Source organism: Periophthalmus magnuspinnatus, chromosome 12 (assembly GCF_009829125.3).
Source record: "Periophthalmus magnuspinnatus isolate fPerMag1 chromosome 12, fPerMag1.2.pri, whole genome shotgun sequence".
Classification (NCBI taxonomy): domain Eukaryota; kingdom Metazoa; phylum Chordata; class Actinopteri; order Gobiiformes; family Gobiidae; genus Periophthalmus; species Periophthalmus magnuspinnatus.
Genome location: NC_047137.1, coordinates 18219639 through 18245206, shown reverse-complemented (window position 1 = coordinate 18245206; position 25568 = coordinate 18219639). Strand labels below are relative to the sequence as shown.

General features: G+C 40.4%; 1 long non-coding RNA gene across 2 annotated transcripts in view; it reads left to right on the top strand.

Moving 5' to 3' along the window:
• The first annotated feature begins 4449 nt into the window (after positions 1-4449).
• LOC117379658 (uncharacterized) overlaps positions 4450-25568 on the top strand; it is an 80616-nt gene continuing 59497 nt past the window's right edge. Inside the window, exons 1-3 of one of the 2 annotated variants that reach the window (XR_004542109.2) lie at positions 4450-4625; positions 6092-6158; positions 7001-7064. This is a non-coding gene — a long non-coding RNA (uncharacterized LOC117379658). Of the gene's footprint in view, positions 4626-6091; positions 6159-7000; positions 7065-25568 lie in introns of those variants that run through there. The other variant, XR_008648900.1, reaches the window with a different exon arrangement.

The following is a 25568-nucleotide window of genomic DNA, read 5'->3' as shown; positions in this document are numbered from 1 at the left end:
GGACTAAACCAGGACTAAACCAGGTCTAAACCAGGACTGAACCAGGACTACACCAGGACTAAACCAGGACTACACGAGGACTAAACCAGGTCTAAACCAGGACTACACCAGGACTAAACCAGAACAGAACCAGGACTAAACCAGGTCTAAACCAGGTCTAAACCAGGACTAGACCAGGTCTAAACCAGGACTAAACCAGGACTAAACCAGGACTAAACCAGGTCTAAACTAGGACTGAACCAGGACTACACCAGGACTAAACCAGGACTACACGAGGACTAAACCAGGTCTAAACCAGGACTAGACCAGGACTAAACCAGAACAGAACCAGGACTAAACCAGGTCTAAACCAGGTCTAAACCAGGACTAGACCAGGTCTAACCAGGACTAAACCAGGACTAAACCAGGACTAAAACCAGGTCTAAACTAGGACTAAACCAGGACTGAACCAGGACTACACCAGGACTACACCAGGACTAAACCAGGACTACACGAGGACTACACCAGGACTAAACCAGAACAGAACCAGGACTAAACCAGGACTAGACCAAGTCTAAACCAGGTCTAAACCAGGACTACACCAGGACTAAACCAGGTCTAAACCAGGACTACACCAGGACTAAACCAGGACTAAACCAGGACTAGACCAAGTCTAAACCAGGACTAAACCAGGACTACACCAGGACTAAACTAGGACTAAACCAGGACTACACCAGGACTAAACTAGGACTAAACCAGGACTAGACAGGACTAAACCAGGACTACACCAGGACTAAACCAGGACTACACCAGGACTAAACCAGGACTAAACCAGGACTAGACCAGGTCTAAACCAGGACTAAACCAGGACTAGACCAGGTCTAAACCAGGACTAAACCAGGTCTAAACCAGGACTAGACCAGGTCTAAACCAGGACTACACCAGGACTAAACCAGGACTAAACCAGGACTAGACCAGGTCTAAACCAGGACTAAACCAGGACTAAACCAGGACTAAACCAGGTCTAAACTAGGACTAAACCAGGACTGAACCAGGACTACACCAGGACTAAACCAGGACTAAACCAGGTCTAAACCAGGACTGAACCAGGACTACACCAGGACTAAACCAGGACTACACGAGGACTAAACCAGGTCTAAACCAGGACTAGACCAGGACTAAACCAGAACAGAACCAGGACTAAACCAGGTCTAAACCAGGTCTAAACCAGGACTAGACCAGGTCTAAACCAGGACTAAACCAGGACTAAACCAGGACTAAACCAGGTCTAAACTAGGACTGAACCAGGACTACACCAGGACTAAACCAGGACTACACGAGGACTAAACCAGGACTAAACCAGGACTAGACCAGACTAAACCAGAACAGAACCAGGACTAAACCAGGTCTAAACCAGGTCTAAACCAGGACTAGACCAGGTCTAAACCAGGACTAAACCAGGACTAAACCAGGACTAAACCAGGTCTAAACTAGGACTAAACCAGGACTGAACCAGGACTACACCAGGACTACACCAGGACTAAACCAGGACTACACGAGGACTACACCAGGACTAAACCAGAACAGAACCAGGACTAAACCAGGTCTAAACCAGGTCTAAACCTCAGGACCAGAGGACACAGACTTTTCTGTGGCAGTGCTCAGACTGTGGGACAGCGCCCTCTGCCTGTCACATCCTCTCAGTGTTTAACACAGTTTAAGACCAGACTGAAAACTCTTCTCCCTGGTATTTAAATGGAGGTTTTACATTGTACTTTACCATGAAATATCAAAAATGTAAATGATATAATTTCTGTTATAGTCTCTATAAAATCAGACACAGAGATGAACTTGTTTCTGGAGTAAAAATGATCCACAAACTTATTTTAAGATGTTTCCACCTCAACCTGCTCCTTCAGTTTTAATCTGCAGCTGTTTATAAATCTGAGACATGACGCCCTGTAAATGATCTTTTCTGTGACATAATCTGTGTTTCTGTGAACAGTTTAAAGGTTTTATCACTTTGTTTGTAAAATGAGTTTAAGTCCATGTTGTCCACAGTTTGTACAGAGAAAGATCCTCTGAATCTCTTACATCACAAGTATAATTTATATTTGTGACTAGAGCCATAAAGTAACACATTTTATCTGCTCCATGTGTTAAATGTGACGGGTCTATAGACTGTGGTGAGTCTGAAACACAGTTCTGTCCAGACACGACATGTTGGTGTTTTATTGTTCTTTTTCTATTGTTTTATCTGTATATTAGTTTTATACTTTTATCTGAAGCTCTTTGTTGAATCTGAACATGTTTTAAATGTGTTACACAAATAAACTTTAAATAATCCTTTCATCTCTGCTCTGTTTCTCTTGTTTTCAGTCTGGATATAGTTTATATTCACTATATTTTCTCAGGGTCCACACATCTATAATGAAAATAATGAACTAAACTGTGCTCAGGTGTTTTCAGTCTCCTAAATGTCTATAAATGATCAGACTTTTATGTCCAGGAGACTCTTTTAAAAATGTGTGTAAATCCTTTAAATGTCCAAATGACTCTATTTTCTGATCTGTTCTGATGTTTTTTTTCCTCGTCACAAACAGGAGTTAACCTGGAGTTATTCATCTTCAATGGAGCAGCTCATGTTTGCGCTTTTTTTCGCTCTTTTGCAGCAGTTTGTAGTGAAATAAACCGCGGAAAAACAAACAAGCTCCGCTATTTCCGGGTTCTGCGCGACAAGAGCTGTACTTCCGGTCACATGACTATAGTGACGCGGGAAAGGTAAAAACTAAATAAAATTAAAAAAAATAAAATAAAGATAAAAATACTGTACGTACGCAACTATGGGTTTTACATTTAAATAAAACAAAATTTAAACAAAATAAAATGTAAGGAAATGTAGAGATTTGAGGGGCCTATCGAGTTGGCACGTTCTGCTTATTCTAATGAATGAATGAATTATAACAAACTGAAACTTGGCATAATATTTACGTGGGTAGAGGAGGAGATAAATAGAAGAGGAGCAGAGGAGGAGTAGAGGAGAGAAGCAACAGAGGAGGAGAGAGAGGAGGAGCAGCACCTTGACACACACAGACTGGCAGCAGGAGGCGCCACATCTGTACACCGGGAAAAGAGATTTGAACAGATTTGAACAGAGATTTGAACAGATTTGAACAGCTCTAACATCCGCCACATGTGCCTCTGCCAGCAGAGGGCGCTGGACTCCACCTTTCCCTCTTTTCTCTCAAACACAATCTTAAATTAATGGAGACTTTCCATAGAGTCTGTAACCCATGTGACTTATAATAATAATAATGTCTTACACTTGTAATGCTCTTTACAGGCTTGTCAAAGCCTCTACACTAGAGTCTTTATTCATTCATTTCCACACTTGGTGATGGTCAGATACTATTGTAGCCACAGCTGCCCTGGGGAGACTGACAGAAGCAAGGCTGCCAATCTGCACCATTGTCCCCTCCGACCACCACCTATCATTCGCACACACCACTTTCATACTAGGCAATGTGGGTGAAGTGTCTTGCCTAAGGACACAATGACAGAACTTGGTCCGAGCGGGACTCGATCCTCCAACCTTCGGGTTGGGACCAACACTCAACCACTGAGCCACTGTCGCCCTTAGCGGCCCTCATCTCTGCTTCCTGTTGTATCTATTGAATATTATTACATATCTGTTTATCTGTATATGCACATTGAAATATTTATAATATATTCATATTTTCATTTTACCCTGTGTCCGCTTTTCATTCATACAGTTTATGGCTCTTTTCCGAATTTAGATTTCTGATCCTCTACAGCAGGGGTGTCCAAACTTTTTTCACCGAGGGCCATATCTTGAGAAATATTCGACACGGAGGGCCACAGTGGTGAATACAGTGGATAATTCAGATGGTTCTTTTAACAGTTTTGACTTTATACTTTAAATAAGGTTTGAAATATTAACATTTGGTCTGTTTGACAATGCAGTGTGATGTTATTTAGGTTATACTGGTAGGATTATTCAAATTTGCCATAAAAAGTACTGAATATGATCAATTGGGCCAGTTTACCTGTAGGTTTGAGGGCCAAAAAAAATTGGTCTGAGGGCCGCATTTGGCCCCCGGGCCATAGTTTGGACACCCCTGCTCTACAGTAAAACAACGTGACTTATCTTAAGCAGTCAGTCCGCCGAGCTTACTGAGCGTTACAAGTCCTTTTTATCAGGCAAAAAACACAGTTTATATGAATCATTCAACTTGTATTTGGAAAGAAAGAGCTTAAAGCGGGATTCATGCTGAATAAAAACACAGGACACTCATCAGTGTCTCTCAAAACACGAGGACGAAATCTACCTGGTAACAGACTTTGATTGGCTGTTTTATTATAAAGTGGGAGGTGTCTTCCTCTTGGGACGGTGCTTTCCTCTTGGGATGTTATTTCCTTCTTGGGATGGTGTTTTCCTCTTGGGGCGGTGCTTTGGGGCGGTGCTTTTCTCACTTGCGCCTTGACTCCGGACAGCGGACCCCTCGTCCTGTTTCCACAGAGAAAGTTTCGTAGATAAAGTTGAATAAAAGGCTTCAGGGTGAAGTTGTACCTGAGCTTCGTGGACCTCGTGGTTTTGTTCTGCGCTGTGGACGCGGACATGCGCAGTGAGTCTCTTTTATCACGATACTTCAGGGACAGGAGTGGCCCGAAAGTGAAAGTAAAAAGTGACGAACTTTATGTTGAGCCCAGAGTCTGAGACATTAAACTGTTTGAATATTAGATTTTTAATCTCAATCTTAAATAAATACAAATAAATACATAATTACTACTGCTACTACTACTACTACTACTGTTACTACTACTACTAATACTACAACTGCTACTCCTACTACTACTACTACTACTAGTACTGCTAGTACTACTTCTACTGCTACTGCACTACTACTAGCACCACTACTACTACTGGTCTAAACCAGGTCTAAACCAGGTCTAAACCAGGTCTGTTCTGTGCTCTTAAATCCTTTCTCCAGGTTCACTGGATCGATGTTGTTGTTGTAAATGTAGATCTAATGTTTGTTTTCTCTCATAATGTCACACTCGTTTTATTTGCAGGAAAAAGTCGGGGAAAAGTCTGTTAGCATAAGGCGCTAACTTATGCCAACATGTGGTTTTGTGAAAAACTTGCTAACTCTGTCGTAGCCACTTTATCGACTCCATGACTCTGGTATAGAACGTGTTAAAAGGTGAATAATGCTCATGATAATATCACATAAACATATGTGTCAAAGTCAAGGCCCGTGGGCCAAATGCGGCCCGTCAGGTCATTTTATGTGGCCGTGAGAAGCTGAATTAAAAGGTATGACTGTGGTGTGTGTGGTGTGTGTGAGGAGGTGTGGCCCCAGATACAGACTTTTAAAAATGTCAGTTTATCAGGAATACACAGTTATACAGATATAATTTTTACATCTGTGCAAATGTAATATTTGTAACTTGAATTAGTAATAAATACAGAAATAGTGACTTAACAAGTCAAGAAGTACTTAATTTTATTTTTAAATTACATTTGATTACATTTATACTGCCTTACAGTGACATCTGGCCCCTTCAGAGAAACATTTTACTGATGTGGACCTCAGTGAAAATTAGTTTGACATAAAGGGACGTACTGTCTGAGTTCAACTGAACTGCTCTGGTCCCCCTAGCCCCGCCCCAAGCCCTGAGCCCCGCCCCTAGCCCCGCCCCTGGTGTCTTCACGTTCAAATCAGCCGCGGCGCTCACAAATCGAGACAAACTCGGCACAACAAATGTCTCAAAACTCGTGAAAACATTATTTTCAGATTTGTACTTGTAAAATTAATAAGTTGCTCCTGTAAAACAAAATGTGTAAGTGTAAGAAATACATATTTTTATTCATAAATCAACATTTACACATTCAAACGTTGTGGAACAGTTGCATCTTCAAACTCATCTGTGTAAAATCGAACACATTAATATCAGAAATAAAACTCCCTTTGCTCTATTACTCTGTCTTTATTTATTTATTCTGATATATTTTATGAGTTTTATTCTTGGATAAAACGTTCTCCCCGTGAACCTTTTGCTTTATTGCTTTTGTTTTATTTTATTACAGTTTGAACTGATGAAGAGTCTGTTTCACTTGTGACAGATTCAAACTCCAGACGAAGTTTCTCCTTGAGGTGAGAACAGTTTGATTTAAATGGTTAAACTCTTGGAGCTTTAGTTTGTCTGTTATATTAATAATGTTAAAGTGCAGAGTTTATGTGAGTTTGAGTCACATCTGCACAAACTCAGCTCTATTTTGTGTTAAACTGTACAACATTATTTTCATTTGAATATTTAAACTCTTGTGTTTTTCCTCGTGGCTCTACCTGGACACAGTTTTAATCCTGAGGTTTTTATTGTAAACTCAAAGTGCATTGGACAGATTCATATATTTATGACGGGGTTTGGTGGAGAGAACCTGAGACAAATGTTTATTATAGTTTATAGTTTATTATAGTTATAGTATTATAGGTTCAGTTTGTGAAGAAAAGAGGAAAACTCAAAGCTCTAAAATAGAATTGCTGTGTTTGCTGTGCACCAGTCCCTCTGCCTCCGTCACCAACTCCATCCTAAACTAAAGGACAAATGGCACTTCGAACGGTGCATTTTTTTAAGAGCATTTTCTGTGGAAAACCTAATGCGGCCCATCCTCACCCAAACTCTGCCTCCAGCTGCCCCCTGGTAAATTGAGTTTGAGACCCCTGATTTAAACACTCATTTAACTAAATAAACATGTTTTTATTTATTGTATTAGTCAGATCATAACTATTGTGTTATTTAGACGTGTTTTGGTGTTTACATTATTGTTGCCAGGCAACATAAACCTCTACATATGTGACATCTGTGTCCAACCAGGAAGTACAATTATAATATTAGATCTAACCATGTTCACTGTGTTTGAGATAAATGAGTCTAATCTGTCAAATGCACTTAATGCTGTTTCAGTCTAATGTTTGATTCTGCTGTTGGTCTGTAGGGGGCGCTGTAAACAACACAAATGGGTGGATCCAAGAGCAAGACCAGTCCAGCTCCAACAGGTCAGTGTCACCACAGGAGACACAAATGTCTCTTGTTTTACTCATTGTATGTAAATGTTACTCTAATGTTACTACTATTTTCCGAACTATTAGGCCCATCAGAATATAAGGAGCACTTTCAGTGAGTGGCCTATTTCCAAACTGTTTTATATATATAGAGTGCACTGCATTATAAGGCGCATGGAATATAAATTACTGTAGTATCTGGGGTTGTGTTATGCATCCACTAGATGGAGCTGCGCTAAAGGGAATGTCAACAAAACAGATAAGTCAGTCAAACTTTATCAACCCCTTAGCATTCTGGGTGATTTTGGTGAAATTTCCTTTGTTCTGACGTCTCCAAATTAAAATAATCACCATTATTGAACTCTCAGTAGTAAATACACAAGTTTGTGTCTTTGTAAAGGAAACACCCTGTAGTTTTACCCACAGGCGTCAGAATCACTGTAACTTTGTCTGCTGAGCATTTATACACTTTGGAACACACATAAACATTTTTTTCTCATCCTCGCCAAAAAAAAAATTGTGAAATGAAGGTGTATAAAGCTGCAGTAGGAGCTGGGGACAAAAATACACCATATCTCAACTGACAAGACTGTTGACCACTTAAATTTCAAATTTGAGGTCAATATCTATAAAAATGAGAGTTTTACAATCATTTTATCATGAGTAAGTCCAGGCCTCTCCAAACCCTCTGAATGAAGACATTTGGAGAACGTTTGGAAAAAGTGCAATAACTTTTGAATGTTTCAACCACAGACAGTGAGACTCAACTGAAAACTCACACTGAGAGGACTCTGTATCTGCAGCTGCTCTATTACTGTACATTTATATATCAAAACACAATATAAAATGTATATTTGTATATAAAATATAGTCAAAACAAGTGCTATGGGTCAAAATAAATATATATTTACAAACCACACACTGCAAACAGTGAACAAACACACACACACTTCAAAATGTAAACAAACACACACTGGAAAGTAAGAACACACTGTACATGATCGTACAGTGAGACAGTCATTCTGCAACAGTGGCTCAGTGAAGGTTGGAGGATCAAGTCCCACTCGGACCAACGTCTGTCATTGTGTCCTTAGGCAAGACACTTCACCCAAGTGGTGTGTGTGTGATGATTGGTGGTGGTCGAGGGGGGGGCACAGATTGGCATTAGCTAATGCTAATGATTACACATAATACACATTTGACCCACAATTAAGTCAATAGCAGAATAAACCAACCGATCAGGAACAGCATCCAGTCCATCCGCACATCAGGTCCTCTGCTCCTGAGTCCATCATGATCTTCACTCGGTTCCATGAACCGCTCCAGGTCCAGATCAGACAGAGGACAGAGGACGCTGCGGACACACGATATATCAAACCGGGGAAGTGCTGCCCTCTTTTGCATCATTCTTCTGCTGTGTGGAGACATACATTTAAACCCTGGACCTGTGGATTCACTTGTGATTCTACAGAAACAACCCCAGGTAGACTCCGCTTTGCCGACGCCATCACGTGACGCTCTCCTCTCAGGAATACGAGGTAACATACAGAGAAACAGTTTGATAAAAACAGAGACAAACATGACCTCCCTGCGGCTACGACCCACAAGCGTGCTACAGACTAATGTGCTACTGAAACAACAACAGACTAAACTATTCCAAACTGTGAATCACGCCCGCGTCCTGTGGAATCCTATTAATAAACCGAAAGGGATCTTCGGAGGACATATAAATATACGGAGCGTAATATCAAAGACCGAACAGATTGAGCATCTTCTAACGGACTCAAACTTGGACTATCTTTGTCTCTCAGAAACGTGGATTTGCCCAACAACTCCGTTATCTGTGTTCACTGTTCCTGGATATAAAACATACAGACGACAGGGGGAAGGGGAGGGGGGGAGGGGTTTTGATTTATGTGAAGAACAATATCCAAAGTAAAGAAATTGATTTAAAAAACAAAGCATTAGAATGTGTAGGAGTTACAATTACACTATCTCCTGAAATGTCCTTTGTTGTAATTGCAATGTACCGCCCCCCAAATGCCACAAATACATTTTATTCAGAGTTATTTAAAATGCTTAAAATGGTTGAAGGGAAAGAAGTACTACTTATGGGCGATTTCAATGTCAATTGGCTAAATAAAGCGCAAAAGAAAAAACTCAAAGAAACTATGAAATCATTCCAAATGAGACAAATGATAAATAAACCTACAAGATTATCAAAAACCTCTCAAACACTTATAGACTTAATCTTTACCAATAAACCGGAAAGGATAATCAAAACATATAACTTGGTAACTGGATTATCAGATCATAACTTTACATTAGTTGTAAGAAAGTTGAATAAAACAAGATATAGGGAACAACAACAAAAAAATAATAATAATCAAAATGTGTTTTTTGTTCCAAAAAAGGATTTGTCTCTTTTGGAAGACGATGTAAAACAAATCAACTGGAATGATATAGTGGATAACAAATCGTGTGAACAAGCACGCAATGATTTAACATTAACTTTAAAAAATATCTTAATAAAGTATACAAAGACAAAAAAAAATAAAACAAAATAAAAAACGGCATTTGCCATGGTTCAATAATGAACTCTGGGAATTAATGAAAAAAAGGGATGCCTCATTAAGAAAATTTATTAAAACCAAATTGACAACTGATCACTTAATCTATCGAAGTTTGCGAAACAAGGTCACAACATTACTTAGGAAAAAAAAGGCTAATTTCTTCCTCAATCTCATCAAAGACGCAAAAGGAAATAGCAAATTGTTATGGAAAAATATTGACAAACTTCTTGGAAAAGAAAATAAAAATAACCATGAAATGCAATTAAACGTAGAGGGTAAAACTCAAAACAATAATGAAATTTTAGCTACAAATTTTAATGAATATTTTATAAATGCTGTTCAGAGGCTGACCCAGTTGTTTCCAACGCCTTGCATTCCCCATAACTTACTCTGTGATGAATCAGGCTTTAGTTTAACATCTGTTAATGATGCAAAAGTGGAAAATATTTTGGGAAAACTGAATAACAGTAAAGCAAAGGACCTGTATGGATTGGATAGTGTATTTCTAAAAAGCCATCAAGAAAGCCTGATCCCAGCCATAACAAAATTAATAAATCAGTCAATAAATGATAATATATTTCCCGATGCATTAAAAACTGGCATCGTAACACCAATATTTAAGTCAGGAGACAAACGAGAAATCAGTAATTATCGGCCCATAACCATCCTCCCTGCCATCTCTAAGGTCTATGAAAAGGCCGTAGCAGAACAGCTAATAGAACATCTCGAAACCAAAGCATTTTTAAATCCTTTGCAATTTGGTTTCAGGAAAAAATACTCAACAGAGACAGCTTGCACCTACTTCCATGAACAAATTAAATCAAATATAGACCAAGGAGGGGTAGTAGGAGCGGTCTTTCTCGACCTACGAAAGGCCTTTGATACCGTCTCTCACAGTATCCTACTAAGGAAACTATCAAATTTTGGACTGTCCAATCAAACGATTAATTGGATTACATCATACCTGGGTGGCAGGAAACAGTGTGTCCGAGCAAATCATACACTGTCCCCAATTAAAGACTGCACCATGGGAGTTCCGCAGGGCTCTATATTAGGGCCTCTGCTTTTCAGTATGTACATCAACGATCTCCCCTCAGTGTGCAGTATAAATGTCATCATGTATGCGGACGATACAGTCCTATTCACTCATGGGAAAAATAATGCAGAAGTGGCCATGAGTTTGACAAGGGAATTGCAAAAGATTGCTGCCTGGCTGCAGAATTCTTGTCTTACATTAAATCTAGAAAAGACAGTTGCAATGTATTTTACAAACAGGCATAAATACTCAGATTACCCAGATATCTATATTAATGACAAAAAAATAAAAAATGTCAACTATTTTACTTACTTAGGTGTTACTCTCGATCCAAACTTAAACTTTAAGAATCATGTAAAAAAACTGTGTAACTCCTTAAAATTTAATCTGGCAAATTTTAGATACATACGAGGGTCTCTTACAATTGAGGCATCAAATATGTATTTAAATTCTATGATCTTGTCACGTTTTCTTTACTGCATAACAAGCTGGTCGCAGGCTTGCAAAACAGCTCTAAAGCCTCTTGAATCAATGTATAAATGTTCTCTAAAGATTCATGACAAAAAATCCAGACAGTATCATCACTGTCAGATCCTTTCCAAATATGGTTTTCTAAACTTTAATAATCTGTTAATATATGCGAACATCTGTCTACTATTTAAAATTATTCATGGTATTGCTTGTCCTCCTCTAAGAAGGTTTGTCTCACTGAGCTCAGAAAAAACAACTCGAGTCACTAGGGCGACCTCTAGAGGAGAGTGCAGCGTTCCAAAACGTAGGACTTCTTTTGATAAATCGTCTTTCTCGATCGTTGCTGTGAGTCAGTGGAATAGTTTTGCCAAATGAGATTATAACATGCACAAGTTTTCAAAAGTTTGCACAGGTGACAAAGGAATGGCTAATATCAAAGCAAATTTGCACTCATTAGTGAATGTGTGTGAAAGAAAGAGTATTTGCATATTTGAAACTGAATGTTTGTGTGTGAATAATTTGGTATGGAAGTGTGTGTGTGAGCTGAATGTTTTTAGAAATGTCGTATTTGAATGTGAGATGTGCTGTATTTGATGTATGTATCATAGATGCACAGGTTTCTCATCCATCTACACCAAACTTATTTACTAAACATCAGTCTGTCCAGGGACTACAGGTGGAAATTAGCATTTATGCTACAACCTGGCACCAAACATCTCTCCTTCTTTTTCTAAGGTCAATGTAATGTTGTGCACTGTCCCTGTTTCAAATAAAAGCATACCATACCATACCATACCAGATGCCTCTAGTTTAACTTGTACAAACATCCACAGTGTCCTCGATCGTGCACTTCCTTTGTTTTGTCCGTTTCTTCATGTTGAAAACGCAAAACTGCTGCAAAACAGTGGATCTTTATATCCAGTCTCCTCTTTTTACGCCGTCTGTTTACAGTAAACCACTGCATGTCATGCATTATCGTGTTCCTCTGTTCATTGGCTTTAAGAGGAAAACATCACTAAACGTGTGTAATGTAACAGTTTGATTCTACAAGGGGGAGAGTGGGGCGTACTCTTTCACTCATCTGTAGCACTGAGTCACTGTCTGGGGCTCCAGTAACCCACAGCCCCCACCTTATTGTCCAACTTTGGTGTCAATCACAAGCTAACAAGTTTGTTTTGCGCTGAGGAATAAAGTTGGCGCTGTCAGAAGTTTATTATGCCTGAAACTGACAAAAGAAATGCAAAAAAGTGACAGAGCAGATTTCACTTTCCTGCAGCAGATTGGACATGAAGGATCTTATTTTGTGGACATAATTTCTTGACTGAATTATATTCTCTGGACCTTTACAGAACGAATGACCCGCGGGCCGTCGGAAAATCAAGTGGTTAATAGAATATAAAAAAACGTTCTGAAAACTTTGTTCACTCACAAAACAAGATAATGCATCACAATATAGTAACTCTGGAAATAGTGCAAAGCAATAACAAAAACTCAACGTCGTTCAAACGTTAATGTCCAGATTCACAATATCTCCAGCCTTGTTTAGTTGTAAACACGTGAAAGAAACACGTAGAGCCTCACTTTTTCAGCTCATTCCTTATTCACGAATCCCTCAAATTCAGTGTCTGAGTTGAACAGTTGGGCGAGCTCGGTGTTCAAAGTGCCCGATTCTTCACCATTATCCGTGTCGCTGCTGTTGTCTGACAGTTCAGTGACATTTCCTGCCTTCATGAAACTCGGACCACAGTTGAGTCGCCCGGCGCTGTCTCCCCGTTATTCACGCTATTACTTCGGCGACACCTCCTGACTGTGGGTGTCATAATTGACCAATATTGATCCATATATAAGGTGCATCGGATTATAAGGCGCACTGTGGGTTTTTGAGAAAATTAAAGGCTTTTAGGTGCGTCTTATACTGCGGAAAATACGGTAAAACTTTCAGACGCTGCATTAACTTTTCAAAAACAATAAAAACACAAGTGAAAATCTGCTGTTTGTTTTGGTGAAATGTCACTGTGAAGTTCAGCAGTTTCTATCGTTTCAATTATTGATCCTTTGCAGCTGATGTCATCAACATTCTCTGAGGGTGTGACGCTAACTGTAGGCACTGCTCTGTCTGAGGCTTAAGTTAGACTTAAATCTGAGTTTTATTTTAACACAATCTGACCTTAAAGATCTGACTTATCTGATCTACAGCAGGTGATTTGTGCCGTTAAACAAGTCCCTCTGAAAGTAAGACTACAGTCACGAGCTAGCATTAGCATTAGCATTAGCATTAGCATTAGCATTAGCACTAGCATTAGCATTAGCATTAGCCAACAGTTTTTTCAGTCTCTTTTTGTGTAAATCAAACTCTAAACACCATGAGCTCAGACTGACACAGGCTCCTGGTCTTTAAACCATTTTGATCTTAAAACTGTTTGTTTACTAATGTGTGCATTGTGTCTCCATGGTAACTGCTCAATATTCTGCCATAGACATAGATGCAGTGTGATGTTTGTTATAGTTTAATCACCTAAATGTTTTCATGTTTTTAAATGTTGATGTAAATCCCTCTCTTAGTTCATGTGTTTGGTCTAAAGTTCACTCTGTATTAGTTAAACTTTTGATCTGCTCAGATCTGACTCACTGTTTTGTTCTTTACTTCAGGAAAAGGAGATGGAGCAGAGATGATCCTATTAATTTTGCACTGAAAGAGTCCAATGATTATAAGCTTTATCAGTCGATCATTGACTTTCTAAAACTCTATGAAGAAAAGAAAGACCTGCGTCATTTTATCAGTGAGCTACAGGAAATACAACAAGAGAGAGAAGAAAAAGAGAAGAAAAGAACAGGGGAGGTTGCTTCAACAGCTACTGCAGCTGCTGAAACAACTTTAGCAACTGTAGGACCTTCCACTAATATCGCAAGAGAAATCGAAAACGAACAAAAGAAAAAGCAGGAAGTATTAGCAGAGTTGATAAACACACTGAAGCAACTGGAGACACGACTGGACAATGTGGAGAGAGTCTGTGTGGAGCTGAGACACAGCGTAGTAGATGTAAACGAGAAAGGACATCTGCACGAACTGGAGAAGAAAATCATAAAGTTCAAAGATCACAGTGTCTCCCTCCAACGACTGTGTGACGACCAGGAGGAGTCAGAGTCACAGATCACAGCCGAGATCGAAACAATTGAGAAAGAACTTAACAATATCATGACTCTATTTGAATTTACTCTGAAAAGACTAAAAGAGAAATATCCAGATCATTAAAGTCTCTGAAAACACAGATGAGTTTTGTTTAGTGTAGAAGTAAAACTGAACTGTGATGAAACTCCTCCCTCATGACCTCCTCCCTCATGACCTCCTCCCTCATGAGCTCCTCCCTCATGTGCTCCTCCCTCATGACCTCCTCCCTCATGACCTCCTCCCTCTTGTCTGTTGTACATTTCTCCTCAAATGCTCCATGATGTTCACTCAAGTCGACCTTTTGACCTAAATCCATATTGATCATCACTTCATTGATCAGTAGATTGTCCTTATCAATAAAATGATCCAATCTTGACACAAAGTTTTTCTAAATCTTGTAAAATGGCGTCGGTCTCCACTTTTGAAGACGGGACTTTGGTTATTTTCATTTTGTTTGTTAAAGTGTGTGTTAAATCGATTGATTACAGATAAATGTAAACGCTGTGGCGACGCAGTTAATGATGATCTTTACCAAATCCATATCAAAACTATCAGTCGACCTTTTGTTTTTCATTTATTAACAATTCCAATCCTTTCATTTCGTCTGTTGCTCTTATGAAGAGTTTGGATTCTGCTGTTTATATTTTACAGCTGATCCATGTGACTCTGTTTATTTTTGTGCTAATGTCGGTCCAACATTTATTTTAAAAAAAGTCGTTAAAATAATTTGTCATTTCACTTGAGCCATTTACAGTCACATTATTATCCTTCATAAAATAATCTGGGAATGTCTTTTCTTTCCTTTTTTAACTAAACTGTTTTATTTTCCACGTTTCTTGAATATTATTTCTTTGTTGTTTAGTAAAATTCTTCTCATTCAGTCTAATTCTGTTTGTTTGTTTTTTACGTCTTGTTTGTTTGTTCTGCTTCTTTACTTCTGTTTGGTAAAATCTGTACAGTTTATTTTTCTTTTTACCTGCATTTACACTTGTGTTTTTGTGTTTCTTTTCTCGTCTGAGGGACAGTGTCATAAACTGTAGTTAAAGTCGACAAAATGCATGTAAAGTGGAGATGTGCAGAAACATAAACCTCGTCACATGTTTCAGTCTTTTAAAGTTTTCATTTGACGGAGCAGCTGATGAAAGACTCTAAATCTGTGTAAATATCATTTGTGTCATTAAGTCCAGCTGTAGTTTTATTTGTAAAGATGTTTCTTGTGTCATTTGTGATTCTCATTAGATTATTATTGTATATACCACGAATAAAGTCTCATGTTTTTGTTTTTGTTTGAAGAGTTTACATATATTTTCTGTATAATCTTCTAATATTAAAGTGTATGACTAAAGGCACATTGTATTTGATCATGTTACATCACAAGTATAATTTATATTTGTGACTAGAGCCATAAAGTAACAAATTTTATCACACACACACACATGTTGGGGTTTTTCCTGTTGTATTATCTGTATATTAGTTTTATACTTTTATCTGAAGCTCTTTGTTGAATCTGAACATGTTTTAAATGTGTTACACAAATAAACTTTAAATAATCCTTTCATCTCTGCTCTGTTTCTCTTGTTTTCAGTCTGGATATAGTTTATATTCACTATATTTTCTCAGGGTCCACACATCTATAATGAAAATAATGAACTAAACTGTGCTCAGGTGTTTTCAGTCTCCTAAATGTCTATAAATGATCAGACTTTTATGTCCAGGAGACTCTTTTAAAAATGACAAAAGGATCATTGTGGTCGAGATTAGACCTGGAAACTACGGACGAGTCTGAAGGTTTGAACATGATCCTCCTGTGTGTCAGATGCCCTCCCCGTGTGTCAGATGCCCTCCCTGTGTGTCAGATGCCCTCCCTGTGTGTGTCAGATGCCCTCCCTGTGTGTCAGATGCCCTCCCTGTGTGTCAGATGCCCTCCCTGTGTGTCAGATGCCCTCCCTGTGTGTCAGATGCCCTCCCTGTGTGTCAGATGCCCTCCCTCACCACACACAGAGCAGCAGCGCCCTCTCCTGTTCATGAACAGAGTTACTTCAAACGACACTTGATCTGTAATTCAAATATAGATTTTTTGGGTTGTCTGAGACGTGGTTAACCAGTGCCTCCCCTGAATCAAAAATAGCTCTACCAGGTTTTAATGTTTTTAGAAAGGACAGAGCCCAAGGAAAAGGAGGGGGTGTATTGTTATATGTCACAGATAAATATAAATGTAATTCTATAATATGGCCCAGTGACACTTTAGAATGTGTTGGTGTAAACATTTCTCTTTCTTGGAAATGTCACTAACTGTAATGTGTCTTTATCATAAACCTTCAGCCAAATGTGATTTTTATGACCAACTTAAAAATCTCCTTAAAATGTGCAATCACAAAAAAGAAATATTATTATTTGGAGATTTTAACATAAATTGGAATGACAAAAAGGAAAAATCTAAAACTATTAACTAATCAGTATAATTTTACTCAGTTATTTGACAGACCAGAATTACACGTCATTCTGCTGTTATGTCTTTCTTTAGCATAAATCTTTATTTGTATTATTATGGATCATTTTCATAATAAGTCCACAATTGACTTGCTTTTCTCTAATAAGCCTGAGAGAAAAACAAAATCTTATAATCTACTGACGGGTCTCTCAGACCACAATGTCAGAGACTGAAGTTATAAATATTATTAGCACTATGAAAAACTCTCACACATCTAATTAATTTATCTGTGAAACATTCCATTGTACCACAGACCTGGAAGATGGCTACTGTAACACCGATTTTTAAAGCTGGTGATAAAAATAATATAAATAACTATAGGCCAATCAGTATATTGTCAGTGTTTTCCAAAGTACTTGAAAAATGGGTTTCAAAGCAGTTAATTGAACATCTCAACAGTGGCTCAATCCTTTGCATCAGATGCAGTTCGACTTTGTCAACATCATTCTACTGAGTCTGCAAAACTAACGTTTCAAGAAAAAGTCAAAAGTAAATTGGATAAAAATAATTACGTAGGAGCAGTATTTTTAGACCTGAGAAAAGCCTTTGATGTTGTGAATCAAACTGTACTTCTGTCAAAGTTATACTATTTTAATTTTTCTGACTCTGCCATAAAATGGACGTCTTCATACTTGTCTAATAGGAAACAGTTTACTGTGGTCAATGGAGTGAAATCGTCTTTTGTAGACTGTCCACTAGGGGTCCCCCAGGGATCGATTCTGGGGCCCATTTTATTTTCTCTTTTCATTAATGATTTGCCAGATGTTTGTGAGGATGTGGACATACAGTTTTATGCTGATGATGCAGTGATTTATACAAGTGCAAAATCCCCAGAAGAAGCAGCTCAAACTCTCTCATCTAAGACATATTCAGAGTTGGATTATCAGATCCTGCCTTCTCCTAAATACACAGAAAACACTCTGCATGATCTTTTCCAAAAAAGTTATGAACATCAGTCGTTCTAATGTTTTTTTTGGAGATCATGAACTTAAACTAGTAACAGAATTTAAATATCTGGGTGAGCTGTTGGATTCCACACTGTCCTTTAAAAAACATGTTAAAATCTCAAAGACTTAATTTTAACATCTTTAATTTGAATCAAATAAGAAGAGCTCTGACTGATGAAGCTGATGTTTCTGCTGTTTGATCTTTTCCCATGTGAGCTGTTACATAACAGGCTGGTCTCTTACAGGTGTGACAATCCTAAAAACAATAGAAGCTTTATATAAAGAAGCTTTGAAAATTCTAGACAAAAAACCTTTCACCTCCCATCATTGTAATATCCTCTCAAAGTATAACTTGAACTTTGAAAACTTTATTAAATTTAAAAATGTTTAATGTTTAATATACAAGTGCTCACATGGACTGCACCACCGCCTCTAAAAGAACACATTAAATACAAAACATTAAATACAAAACATTAAATACAAAACATTAAATACAAAACATTAAACACAAAACATTAAATACAAAACATTAAACACAAAACATTAAATACAAAACATTAAATACAAAACATTAAATACAAAACGTTAAATACAAAACATTAAACACAAAACATTAAATACAAAACATTAAACACAAAACATTAAATACAAAACATTAAATACAAAACTGCATCATGAACCTCAGAGCCTCGAGCAGGGCTGACTGTGAGGCTCCTGTGAGAAAAACTACTTTAGGTCAAAATGTTGTGTCATTTAAAGGTTGTGTGCAGTGGAACAGTCTTTTGTAAGGGAGGCACCCACTTTTACTCCATTTAAAAAGTATTTAAAGGAGTGGCTCAGATCAACACAAACATGTGAACACAATTCATAATTACTCAGTTTTAGCTTTACATAAAATACTCGACTTATAGGACTTGGACAATACACACAGCACTTTAAAAGTTGTAGTAACCCTCCTGAGTTTGTTTTTGACTTGGCTTCTGTCCTTTTTCTGTATTTGACTGTATTTTGTGTATGTGGTATTTTATGTTAAATGTGACCATCAGCCTGTCCAGGGACGACAGATGGAAACAGCCTGTGGCTAAAATCTGCATATTTACATATGTATCTTATGTTCATTAATATGCACTGCCCCTTTTCTAAATAAATAAATAAAATAAGAGGAGAAGATCAGAGGAGGAGTGACAACAAACTTCACCTGAGTCTGTGTCTAAAATAGTTTGAACTAGTTTAACAGGTTCAGTCTAAATGTCACTTTTGCCGCACCTTTTATTTTTACTTTTGCTTTTACTTTTACCTTTTAGCACAAACTTCAGGCTGCACTGATTTAAGACACAGGACGACACTGATAAAGTTTCATTTCACTTGTGACAGATTCAAACTCCAGACGATGTTTGTCCTTGAGGTGAGAACAGTTTAAAATGACCATTAAAACAGAAGAGAATAAACCCCTTTCAGTCACAGATAAACAGAACAGTTTGAGTCTGGATTTAAACATCGTCACAGTCGAGGCCTGAGTCACATTTTCAGGAAGAATGTTCCAGGTTTTAGCTTCAACTCAAACACAGATTCTCCAGGTTTAGTCCTGACTCTGGACCAGCAGGAGGTCGGTCCCTGAAGTCCTCCTCATGTGACATGGTCCCGGTTTAGTCCTGGTTTAGTCCTGGTTTAGTCCCGGTTTAGTTCTGGTTTAGTCCTGGTTTAGTCCTGGTTTAGTCCTGGTTTAGACCTGGTTTAGTCCTGGTTTAGTCCTGGTTTAGTCCTGGTTTAGTCCTGGTTTAGTCCCGGGTTAGTCCTGGTTTAGTTCTTGTTTAGACCTGGTTCAGTCCTGGTTCAGTCCTGGTTTAGTCCTGGTTTAGTCCTGGTTTAGTCCCGGTTTAGTTCTGGTTTAGTCCTGGTTTAGTCCTGGTTTAGTCCTGGTTTAGACCTGGTTTAGTCCTGGTTTAGTCCTGGTTTAGTCCTGGTTTAGTCCTGGTTTAGTCCCGGGTTAGTCCTGGTTTAGTTCTTGTTTAGACCTGGTTCAGTCCTGGTTCAGTCCTGGTTTAGTCCTGGTTTAGTCCTGGTTTAGTCCCGGTTTAGTTCTGGTTTAGTCCTGGTTTAGTCCTGGTTTAGTCCTGGTTTAGACCTGGTTTAGTCCTGGTTTAGTCCTGGTTTAGTCCTGGTTTAGTCCTGGTTTAGTCCTGGTTCAGACCTGGTTTAGTCCTGGTTTAGTCCTGGTTTAGTCCCGGTTTAGTCTCAGTTTAGTCCTGGTTTAGTCCTGGTTTAGTCCTGGTTTAGTCTCAGTTTAGTCCTGGTTTAGTCCTGGTTTAGTCCTGGTTTAGTCCTGGTTTAGTCCCGGTTTAGTCTCAGTTTAGTCCTGGTTTAGTCCTAGTTTAGTCCTGGTTTAGTCCTGGTTTAGTCCCGGTTTAGTCTCAGTTTAGTCCTGGTTTAGTCCTGGTTTAGTCTCAGTTTAGTCCTGGTTTAGTCCTGGTTTAGTCCTGGTTTAGTCCCGGTTTAGTCTCAGTTTAGTCCTGGTTTAGTCCTGGTTTAGTCTCAGTTTAGTCCTGGTTTAGTCCTGGTTTAGTCCTGGTTTAGTCCCGGTTTAGTCTCAGTTTAGTCCTGGTTTAGTCCTGGTTTAGTCTCAGTTTAGTCCCGGTTTAGTCCTGGTTTAGTCCTGGTTTAGTCTCAGTTTAGTCTCAGTTTAGTCCTGGTTTAGTCCTGGTTTAGTCCTGGTTTAGTCCTGGTTTAGTCCTGGTTTAGTCCCGGTTTAGTCTCAGTTTAGTCCTGGTTTAGTCCTGGTTTAGTCTCAGTTTAGTCCTGGTTTAGTCCTGGTTTAGTCCTGGTTTAGTCCCGGTTTAGTCTCAGTTTAGTCCTGGTTTAGTCCTGGTTTAGTCTCAGTTTAGTCCTGGTTTAGTCCTGGTTTAGTCCCGGTTTAGTCTCAGTTTAGTCCTGGTTTAGTCCTGGTTTAGTCCTGGTTTAGTCCTGGTTTAGTCCCGGTTTAGTCTCAGTTTAGTCCTGGTTTAGTCCTGGTTTAGTCTCAGTTTAGTCCTGGTTTAGTCCTGGTTTAGTCCTGGTTTAGTCCTGGTTTAGTCCTGGTTTAGTCCTGGTTTAGTCCTGGTTCAGACCTGGTTTAGTCCTGGTTTAGTCCTGGTTTAGTCCCGGTTTAGTCTCAGTTTAGTCCTGGTTTAGTCCTGGTTTAGTCCTGGTTTAGTCTCAGTTTAGTCCTGGTTTAGTCCTGGTTTAGTCCTGGTTTAGTCCTGGTTTAGTCCCGGTTTAGTCTCAGTTTAGTCCTGGTTTAGTCCTAGTTTAGTCCTGGTTTAGTCCTGGTTTAGTCCCGGTTTAGTCTCAGTTTAGTCCTGGTTTAGTCCTGGTTTAGTCTCAGTTTAGTCCTGGTTTAGTCCTGGTTTAGTCTCAGTTTAGTCCTGGTTTAGTCCTGGTTTAGTCCTGGTTTAGTCCCGGTTTAGTCTCAGTTTAGTCCCGGTTTAGTCCTGGTTTAGTCCTGGTTTAGTCTCAGTTTAGTCTCAGTTTAGTCCTGGTTTAGTCCTGGTTTAGTCCTGGTTTAGTCCTGGTTTAGTCCTGGTTTAGTCCCGGTTTAGTCTCAGTTTAGTCCTGGTTTAGTCCTGGTTTAGTCTCAGTTTAGTCCTGGTTTAGTCCTGGTTTAGTCCTGGTTTAGTCCCGGTTTAGTCTCAGTTTAGTCCTGGTTTAGTCCTGGTTTAGTCTCAGTTTAGTCCTGGTTTAGTCCTGGTTTAGTCTCAGTTTAGTCCTGGTTTAGTCCTGGTTTAGTCCTGGTTTAGTCCCGGTTTAGTCTCAGTTTAGTCCTGGTTTAGTCCTGGTTTAGTCTCAGTTTAGTCCTGGTTTAGTCCTGGTTTAGTCCCGGTTTAGTCTCAGTTTAGTCCTGGTTTAGTCCTGGTTTAGTCCTGGTTTAGTCCTGGTTTAGTCCCGGTTTAGTCTCAGTTTAGTCCTGGTTTAGTCCTGGTTTAGTCTCAGTTTAGTCCTGGTTTAGTCCTGGTTTAGTCCTGGTTTAGTCGTGGTTTAGTCCTGGTTTAGTCCTGGTTTAGTCCTGGTTTAGTCCTGGTTCAGTCGTGGTTTAGTCCTGGTTTAGTCCTCCTCATGTGGGAGATGTTCTTTGGTGCTGGTCCATGGAGAGACTTGTTCACTCAGAGCTTATTCAATTCAATTCAATTCATTTATTTTTGTAACGCCCAAAATCACAACAACAGTTGTCTGAAGGGCGTTCATGTTTTGGTTGAAACCGGAGTACCCGGAGGAAACCCATCCAGACACGAGGAGAAACATGAAAAACTCCACACAGAAAGGCCTGGTGACCCGGGGATCAACCAAACCTTCTGCTGTGAGACATGAGCCACTCAGCCACCGAGATATACACACAAAAACACAACAACACACAAAAACACAACAACACACAAAAACAAACAACACACAAAAACAAAACAACACACAAAAACAAACAACACACAAAAACAAACAACACACAAAAACAAAACAACACACAAAAACAAAACAACACACAAAAACAAACAACACACAAAAACAAAACAACACACAAAAACAAACAACACACAAAAACAAACAACACACAAAAACAAAACAACACACAAAAACAAAACAACACACAAAAACAAACAACACACAAAAACAAAACAACACACAAAAACACAACATACAACAACACACAAAAACAAACAACACACAAAAACAAAACAACACACAAAAACACAACAACACACAAAAACAAACAACACACAAAAACACCACACACAAAAACAAAACAACAGGATAAATCAGACACAACAGGAAAAATTGGCCAGACGAGGAGGAGCAAGACCAGACGAGGAGGAGAGGGTCCAGCTGTCATCGGGGCATCTGACAGAGATACACTCCACAGGGGGAGTGGGACAGGGGACAACATGTGAATAGCATTGCTGATGAGAAAATAGGGCAAAGTAGAGGATAGTGCTCAGGTTGCCATACTTCCCCCAGCTAGTTACTCCTACTGCAGCTTATCTTATCCCGGGTTTTAATAACCCTAACTCCCTCACTATGTAACCTGGTCTATACCGAAGAGGAAGGTTTTAAGCCTGGTCTTAAATACAGAGACTGTGGGGGCCTGTTTAACATCAGCAGGGAGTTGATTCCATAGCACAGGAGCTTGGTAACTGAATGCTCTCCCTCCCACTGTACTTTTGGACACTCTAGGAACCACTAATAGTCCTGCATTCTGAGAGCGGAGTGCTCTGTTTGGCTGGTACGGGACAATAGCATCTTGCAGATAGGATGGGGCCAAACCGTTTAGGTCTGTGTATGTCAGGAGGAGGACTTTGAATTTGATTCTAAGCTCGACAGGAAGCCAGTGCAGATATTTTAGTACAGGACTGATGTGGTCTCTTCTTTTAGTTCCTGTTAGGACTCTGGCCGCTGCATTTTGGACCAACTGGAGGCTCCTTATAGTACTTTATAGTACTTTATAGTACTTTATAGTACTTTATAGTACTTTATAGTACTTTATAATACTTTATAGTACTTTATAGTACTTTATAGTACTTTATAGTACTTTATAGTACTTTATAGTACTTTATAGTACTTTATAGTACTTTATAGTACTTTTGGGGCAGGCGGCGAGCAGAGAATTACAGTAATCAAGTCTGGAAGTAACAAATGCATGGATGAGTTTTTCAGCATAATTTTTAGGTCAAATATGTCTAATTTTAGTTATATTTCGCAGGTGAAAGTATGCGGTTTTACAAGCTAGGTTTATATGGGCTGTGAATGAGAGATTTTGATCAAATAGGACTCCAAGATTTTTTACAGTAGGGCTAGAAGCTATACTCACATTGTCGAGTGAGATTATCTGGTCCGACAGAGAATCTCTTTGACCTTTGGGACCAACGACAATGACCTCTGTTTATACTTCAACTGTTTTACAACATGATCTTCATTTGTACTTTGTGTTTTTTAGTTCTTTACTTTAAACAGGCTGTGCCAACAAGAGATTTTAAGAGAATCGTGTATCATGATTTAATCATCCATCTTCTTCTGCTTTATCCGGGGCCCGGTCGTGGAGGCAGCAGTTTCAGCAGGGAGGTCCAGACTTCCCTCTCCACACACACGTCCTCCAGCTCTTCTGGGAGAATCCTGAGGCGTTCCCAGGCCAGAGAGACATAGTCCCTCCAGTGTGTCCTGGGTCTTCCCCGGGGCCTCCTCCTGGTGGCCTGTGCCCATAACACCTCCCTAGGGAGGCGTCCAGGAGGCATCCTGAGCAGATGCCCGAGCCACCTCAGCTGCTCCTCTCGACGTGTAGGAGCAGCGGCTCTACTCCGAGCTCCTCCCGTGTGACCGAGCTCCTCACCCTATCCCTAAGGGTGCGCCCGGCCACTCTGCGGAGGAAGCCCATTTCAGCCGCTTGTATCTGCGATCTTGTCCTTTCGGTCATTACCCAAAGCTCATGACCATCAGGACAACATCATCTGCAAACAGCAGAGATGAAATCCTGTGGTTCCTGAACCAGACCCCCTCCGGCCCCTGAACCGGACCCCCTCCGGCCCCTGAACCGGACCCCCTCCGGCCCCTGAACCAGGCCCCCTCCGGCCCCTGGCTGCTCCTAGAAATTCTGTCCATAAATATAATGAACAGAACCGGTGACAAAGTGCAGCCCTGAGTCCAACATGCACCGGGAACAGGTCTGACTGCAGAGATACAGCTCCTGCTCCGGTCACACAGGGACCGGACCCCATACTCCCAGAGCACCCCCCAAAGGACACCACGAGGGACACGGTCGAATGCCTTCTCCAGATCCACAAAACACATGTGGACTGTGGCAAACTCCCATGAGCCTCAAGGACCCAATGGAGAGTACAGAGCTGGTCCAGTGTTCCACGATCAGGACGAAAGGATTCCCCTGTAATTAGAACACACCCTCCGGTCCCCCTTCTTATACAGAGGGACCACCACCCCGGTCTGCCATTCCACAGGTCCTGTCCCCAACCGCTACGCGATGTTGCAAAGGCGTGTCAGCCAAGACAGTCCAAGAACATCCAGAGATTTAAGATACTCCACCCCCGGAGCCTTGCCACCGAGGAGCTTGCTAACCACCTCAGTGACTTCAGCCAGGGTGATGGACGAGTCCACCCTTGAGTCCCCAAACTCTGCTTCCTCCTCGGAAGACGTGACAGTGGGATTGAGGAGATCCTCAAAGTATTCCTTCCACCGCCCGACAACATCCCCAGTCGAGGTCAGCAGCTCTCCACCCGCACTGTAAACAGTGTTGGTGAAGCACTGCTTCCCCCTCCTGAGGCGTCGGATTTGCCAGAATTTCCTCGAGGCCGTCCCATAGTCCTCCTCCATGGCCTCCCCGAACTCCTCCCAACCCCGAGATTTTGCCTCCGCGACCGCACGAGCCGCTTGACCTGACGGTACCTGTCGGCTGCCTCAGGAGTCCCACAAGCCAACCAGGCCCGATAGGACTCCTTCTTCAGCCTGACGGCATCCCTTACTTCCGCTGTCCACCACCAGGTTCGGGGATTGCCGCCGCGACAAGCACCAGAGACCTCATGACCACAGCTACGAGCAGCCGCATCGACAATAGAGGTGGAGAACATGGTCCACTCAGAGTCCATGTCCCCAGCCTCCCCCGGGATCAGGGAGAAGTTCTCCCGGAGGCGTGAGTTGAAAACTCTGCTGACAGAAGGTTCCACCAGACATTCCCATCAGAGCTTGGGTCTGCCACATCTGTCCAGCTTCCTCCTCCGCCAGCGGATCCAACGCACCACCAGGTGGTGCTCTACAGCTCTGCCCCTCTCTTCACCCGAGTGTCCAAG